The following is a 6023-nucleotide window of genomic DNA, read 5'->3' as shown; positions in this document are numbered from 1 at the left end:
AGACGTGGATAGAGCAGGGACAGGAATGGTTGTTGCAGGTTCCAGGGTTGAGAAGTTTCAGTAAGAACAAAGAAGATGGTAAAAGAGGGGGGTTGGCAGTGTTAATCAAGGTCAGTATTATGGTAGCAGAAAGGGCATTTGAGGACTCCTCAACTGAGGAAGTATGGGCTGAGGTTAGAAACAGGAAAGGGGAGGTCACCCTATTGGGAGTTTTCTATAGATCTCCAAATTGTTCTAGAGATGTACAAGAAAGGATTGCAAAAATAATTCTGGATAGGAGTGAGAGTGACAGGATAGTTGTTATGGGGGACTTTAACTTTCCAAATATTGACTGGAAAAAGATAGTTTAAGTACTTTAATTTGGTCAGTTTTGTCCAATGTGTGCAGGATGGTTTCCTAACACAGTATGCAGACAAGCCAACAAGGGGTGATGCCACATTGGATTTGGTACTGGGTAATGAACCTGCCAGGTGTTAGATTTGGAGGTAGGTGAGCGCTTTGGTGGTAGTGACTACAATTCAGTTATGTTTACTTTAGCAATGGAAATTGATAGGTACATAAGGCAGAGCAAGAGTTATTGTTGGGGTAAAGGCAATTATAATGCAATTAGGCAAGATTTAGAATGCATAGGATGGGGAAGGGAATGGCAGGAAATGGGCACAATTGAAATGTGGATCTTAATAAAGAAATGATTTGGATGCGAGCATAATAGTTTCAGTTAGTTAGTTTGCAGATGATACCAAAATTGAAGGTGTAGTGGACAGCAAAGAGGGTTACCTCAGATTACAGCAGGATCTGGACCAGATGGGCTAATGGGCTGAGAAGTGGCAGATGGAGTTTAATTCAAATAAATGCAAGGTGCTGCATTTTGGGAAAGCAAATCTTAGCAGGATTTATACACTTTATGGTAAGGTTCTAGGGAGTGTTGCTGAACAAAGAGACCTTGGAGTGCAGGTTCATAGCTCCTTGAAAGTGGAGTCGCAGGTAGATAGGATAGTGAAGAAGGCGTTTGGTATGCTTTCCTTTATTGGTCAGAGTATTGAGTACTGGAGTTGGGAGGTCATGTTGCGGCTGTACAGGACATTGGTTAGGCCACTGTTGGAATATTGCGTGCAATTCTGGTCTCCTTCCTATCGGAAAGATGTTGTGAAACTTGAAAGGGTTCAGAAAAGATTTACAAGGACGTTGCCAGGTTTGGAGGATTTGAGTTATAGGGAGAGGCTAAACAGGCTGGGGCTGTTTTCCCTAGAGCATCAGAGGCTGAGGAGTGACCTTATAGAGGTTTACAAAACTATGAGGGGCATGGACAGGATAAATAGGCAAAGTCTTTTCCTTGGTGTGGGGGAGTCCAGAACTAGAGGGCATAGGTTTAGGATGAGAGGGGAAAGATATAAAAGAGACCTAAGGGGCAACCTTTTCACGCAGAGGGTGGTACGTGTATGGAATGAGCTGCCAGAGGAAGTGGTGGAGGCTGGTACAATTGCAACATTTAAGAGGCATTTGGATGGGTATATGAATAGGAAGGGTTTGGAGGGATATGGGCCGGGTGCTGATAGGTGGGACTAGATTGGGTTGGGATATCTGGTTGGCATGGATGGGTTGGACCGAAGGGTCTGTTTCTATGTTGTACATCTCTATGACTCTGTGAACAGCTATTGCAGGTCCTTGTATGTATGTACTGGTCAGACAGTGAGGAAGTGGTCGAGTGAGGGAGCCGTGGTTTACTAAAGAAGTTGAATCTCTTGTCAAGAAGAAGGCATATGTTAGGGTAGGACATGAAGGCTTACTTAAGGTGCTTAAGAGTTACAAGTTAGCCAGGAAAAACCAAAAGAAAGAGCTAAGAAGAGCCAAGAGGGGACATGAGCAGTCATTGGCAGATAGGGTCAAGGTGTCTGGTGGTGAAGGAGTGGCGGTGAAGGAGGCCCAGGACCTCCATGTCCTCGGCAGAGTGGGTGCCTCCTAGCAGAGCGCTTTAGGGAACATCTCTGGGACACCCGCACCAATCAACCACACTGCCCCGTGGCCCAACATTCCAACTCCCCCTCCCACTCTGCCGAGGACATGGAGGTCCTGGGCCTCCTTCACCACCAGACGCCTGGCGGAAGAACGCCTCATCTTCCGCCTCAGAACACATCAACCCCAGGGCATCAATGTGGACTTCCAACAGTTTCCTCATTTCCCCTTCCCCCACCTCACCCTAGTTCTAAACTTCCAGCTAAGCACTGTCCCCATGACTTGTCCGCACTTGTCCTACCTGCCTATCTCCTTTTCCACCTATCCACTCCACCCTCTCCTCCCTGACCTATCACCTTCATCCCCTCCCCCACTCACCCATTGTACTCTATGCTTTCTCCCCACCCCCACCCTCCTCTAGCTTAACTCTCCACGCTTCAGGCTCACTGCCTTTATTCCTGATGAAGGGCTTTTGCCCGAAACGTCGATTTCGAAGCTCCTTGGATGCTGCCTGAACTGCTGTGCTCTTCCAGCACCACTAATCCAGAATAAAGAACGATTAAGGTCAATCAAGGATAATAGTGGGAAGTTATGTGTGGAGTCTGAGGAGATAGAAGTGCTAAATAAATATTTTCCATCAGTTGATGAATACTGGGGGGATGTTTGGTAATGCTCTTCAGGAGGGTTTAAACTAATTCAGCAGCAAGATGGGAACCTAAATTGTAGTTCCAGTGTCCAGGAGGTTGAGAGGAGTGAGGTCAGAAATGAGGTTTCAAGGTCACAAGAGTTCACCGGTAAGCAGGAAGGTAGATTCACACTGGAAAAAGACAATGTTGCCAAGAAGAATACTGAAATATAGGCTACTAGACTAGACAGGATTGAGGTTCACAAGGGGGAAGTATTAGCAATTCTGGGAAGTGTGAAAATAGATGTCCCCTGGGCCAGATGGGACTTGTCCTAGGATTCCCTGGGAAGGCAGGGAGGAGACTGCAGTCTCTTTGGCTTTCAACTTTATGTTGTCATTGTCAACAGGAATAGTGCCAGAAGACTGGAGGATAGCAAATATTGTCCCCTTGTTCAAGAAGGGGAGTAGAGCAAACCCTGGTAATTATAGACCAGTGAGCCTTACTTTGGGTTGTCAGGAAAATGTTGGAAAAGGTTATAAGAGATAGGAGTTATACTCATCTAGAGAGAAATAAGTTGATTGGGATAATCACATGGTTTTGTGAAGGATAGATCGATGCCTCACAAACCTTACTGAGTTCGTTAAGATGGTGACCAAACAAGTGGATGAGGGTAAAGCTGTTGATGTGGTGCATATGGATTTCATTGCACAAAATACGGAGGCATGGGATTGGGGGTGATTTAATGGTTTGGATCAGAAATTGGTGAGCTGAAAGAAGAGAGTGGTCGTTGATGGGAAATGTTCATCCTGGAGTTCAGTTGCTAGTGATGTACTGCAAGGATCTGTTTTGGGGCCATTGCTGTTTGTCATTTTCATGAATAACCTAGATGAGGTTGTAGAAGGATGGGTTAGTAAATTTGCAGATGGCACTAAAGCCGGTGGAGTTGTGGACAGTGCTGATGGATGTTGCAGGTTACAGAGCGACATAGATTAACTGCAGAGCTATGCTGAGAGGTGGCAAATGGAGTTTAATGCGGAAAAGTGTGAGGTGATTCACTTTGGAAGGAGCAACAGGGATAAAGAGTACTGGGCTAATAGTAAGATTCTTGGTCATGTAGATGAGTAGAGAAATCTCTGTGTCCATGTACATAGATCCCTGAAAGTTGACAGGGTTGTTAAGAAGGTATATGTTGTGTTAGCTTTTATTGGTAGAGGGATTGAGTTTTGGAGCTACGAGGTTATGCTGCAGCTGTACAAAACTCTGCTGTGGCCGCACTTGGAGTATTACATACGTAGTTCTGGTCACCGCATTATAGGAAAGATGTGGAAGCTTTGGAAAGGGCTCCAAGGGGATTTACTAGGATGCTGTCTGGTATGGAGGGAAGGAAAGGCTGAGGGATTGGAAGATTGAGAGGTGACTTAATTGAGACAGAGAAGATAATCAGAGGATTTGATAGAGTGAACAGTCTTTTTCCTCAGATGGCAATGGCTAGTATGAGGGGACATAGCTTTAACTTGAGGGGTGATAGATATAGGACAGATGCAGTGCCTGCAACAGTAATAGACTCACCAACTTTAAGGGTATTTAAATGGTCATTGGATAAACATATAGATGAAAATAGAATCGTATAGGGTGGATGGGGTTCAGATTGGTTTCACAGGTCAGTGCAACATCGAGGGCCAAAGGGCCTGTACTGCGCCAGTTGAGGCTGTCCTCATGGATGATGAATTTGGCTATCAGCCTCTGCTCAACAACTCTGCATTGTTCTGTATCCCAAAGTCCACCTTAGAGATCCGAGGCTCAATGTCTTTGACCGCTGAAGCGTTCCCAACTGGGAAGGAACATTGCTGTCTGGCAGTGTATGCCATGGACAACATTGGCCAAATCACTGGAGTATTGGCCGCAAACGTAATTCACCAACCTTCACCTGGATTTACTAAGATTTACATTCTTGCAATGCCATTTCACCTAAAGCCATGCAATTGTTGTTGAAATACTTTAAAAGCTTTTTTTGTTTAAGCTCTTACATTCTCTTAATCTAATCTCTTTCCTACCATTTGTTTATTCTGTTTGACAATCATTCACCTTACTTCATTCGCTCATATCCCATAAGTTATGAATCCTAACATTTCATTGTTAGCCATAAACAATTGGTTCCATTGTATTACTTCTGGATTTCTCTTTATCCCAGTTGTGTGGGGATTTCTTCAAGCCTGGCCTAATGTGGATTCAGACACCTTGCCAGTCTAACTAGAAATCTTGCAAATAAATAATGAGATTTACTGCATTATTTACCATTATTTGCAGATTGGATTAAAATGATAGAATAGAAAAGGGTTGAGGGGGAAATCAGCCAAATGGGATTAGATTTATTTAGGATACCTGGTCAGCATGGACGAGTTGTAGCAAAATGTCTGCTTCCATGCTGTACAGCTGTATGACATAACAGTCTCTGCAGTAAGGAGCACACTAGCCACACAGTTGCCCCAGCACGCTCCTTCTTTATTCTGACCAAATCCCAAGTACATCATTAGTGTAGCTAGCACTAACCATTAAGTATTAATCATTTCAGACTCACAGGCTCACTTTATACTTTCAACTTTGACTCTCCTAAATTTCTTCCAACTGCACATTTTAGATTTCAATAAAAGGATCTCATCTCAAATTGATTAAAACAGTGAAGTTATGCACCCATGCTGTCTAATCAACTCCATGTTTGCCTCCATAGTAGCAGTGACTACAGTTCAAAACCCGATTTTTACTGACAAAACATTTTGACATTGCAAGAGAATGCCACATAAAACAATTTCTTTGCATTGGGAATGCACATCCAAAAAGCAGTGGGAAGAATTTCAAACCCCCACCAAACCAGCTGGCTTCTGGACGCTAAAAATCTAAAGCCTGATGTCAACTCCCCCATCTGCTGTAGGTTTTAAAAGAGGGGAGATTTGCGAGGGGAGACAACCATCCAACCTCCAGGAAGTGGGATGACAATTTCCATCATAGTAAGGCAGCTTGACTCACACTTGAGTACCATTTCGGAGTGCACGCTAAACATTGTGCTTCCCTGCAGTTTATAGGGAGGTGGAGATTATCAGATCCAGGGTGGTAGCTGCTAATCCCTTGCAAACGTATCATGCTGTTGGTCTTTCATACCTCTACCACAACCCCACCTGGTGATATCTTCCCACCCCCTCTTCTCCTTCACCAGCAGAGTATCCAAACATCCCTAGGTATGTCAAGCTACTTGTCCAAGTTCTCAAGATGCAATTATGAGCAGTTAGGTACAGTGAACTGACCTGCACGCCTGAAATGATGACATGCACACCATATGCAAAGCTTCAATTTGCAGCATTCACCCCATTATGCAAACAGCTGCATTAGAGTTTGCGCAAGTTGCCATTTCATGCTAAGTTACGTCATGGACCCCTATTACACATCTTC

Source organism: Chiloscyllium plagiosum, unplaced genomic scaffold, assembly GCF_037043375.1.
Source record: "Chiloscyllium plagiosum isolate Xiang-an unplaced genomic scaffold, Cpla_swu_hap1 HiC_scaffold_23, whole genome shotgun sequence".
Classification (NCBI taxonomy): domain Eukaryota; kingdom Metazoa; phylum Chordata; class Chondrichthyes; order Orectolobiformes; family Hemiscylliidae; genus Chiloscyllium; species Chiloscyllium plagiosum.
The sequence above is the reverse complement of the archived record's forward strand: the minus strand, read 5'-3'. Positions refer to the sequence as shown.